Source organism: Lagenorhynchus albirostris, chromosome X (genome assembly GCF_949774975.1).
Source record: "Lagenorhynchus albirostris chromosome X, mLagAlb1.1, whole genome shotgun sequence".
NCBI lineage: Eukaryota > Metazoa > Chordata > Mammalia > Artiodactyla > Delphinidae > Lagenorhynchus > Lagenorhynchus albirostris.
The window spans coordinates 51,661,095-51,662,271 of NC_083116.1; positions in this window are offsets into that span (position 1 = coordinate 51,661,095).

Consider the following 1,177-nt stretch of genomic DNA (forward strand, 5'->3'; position numbering starts at 1 on the left):
TTGTTGCACAGAAACTCAGAGGAAACACAGGGAAGGAGGACATGTGGTGAAAAAAGCAGTGATTGGAGTGATGCAGTTACAAGCCAAGTAATGCCAAAGAGTTCTGGCAACCATCAGAAACAAAGAAAAGACAAGGAAGGAATCTTTCCAGAGCCTTCAGAGGGAGCATGGCCCTACCATTATGTTGATTTCATTACTTTTGGCCTCGGTAACTGGTTTTAAGCCACTCAGTCTGTTGTATTTTGTTATGGCAGCCCTAGGAAATTAATACCACATATCTCACCAGGAGGGGCAGGCTTCCAGTTGCTCTAAGCCCCTCCAAGGTAAATAGATTAAATTTCTGGTGAATACAGCCAAGAGGTTGGTGTCTCAGTTCCTCCACCCAGACCATGCCCTAAGGATAGAGGCTCTACTCCAGTCATGAAAGGTTGAGAATATAGGGGCCCTGATCACCCTCACTCCACCTCAAGTTAAACTCAATAACAAAAGACAACCCATTAAAGTGGCCAAAGGATATGAACAGACAGTTCTTCAAAGAAGATATACAACTAACCAATAAGCATATAAAAAGATGCTCAACATCATTAGCCATGAGAGAAATGCAAATCTAAACCACAAGGAGATACCACATCACACACACTAGGGTGGTTTTAATAAAAAAGACAGAGGATAACAAGTATTAGTAAGAATGTGGAGAAATTAGAACCCTCATACACTGACAGTATGGATGTAAAATGTTGCAGCCACTTTCAGAAACAGTCTGGCAGTTCCTCAAAATTTTAAACATCAAGTTACTTATGAGTCAGCAATTCCACTCCTAAAGATTTGAAGAAAGTTGTTCAAATAAATGTTTGTACATATGTGTTCATATTGGCAGTATTCACAATAGCAAAAAGGTGGAAGCAGCTCAAATATCCATCAAGTGATGAATGAATAAACAAGTTGTGGTATATCCATACAGTGGAATATTATTTGACCATAAAAGTGGATTAAGTAGTATACATGTTACAACATGGCTAAAACATGAACACATTATGCTAAGTGAAAGAAGCTTGACACAATAGGTCATGTATTGCATGATACTATATACGTGAAATGTCCAAAATAGGCAAATCCACTGAGATAGAAAGTAGATTAGTGGTTGCATAGGGCTAGGGAGAATGAGAGTATTGTTAGG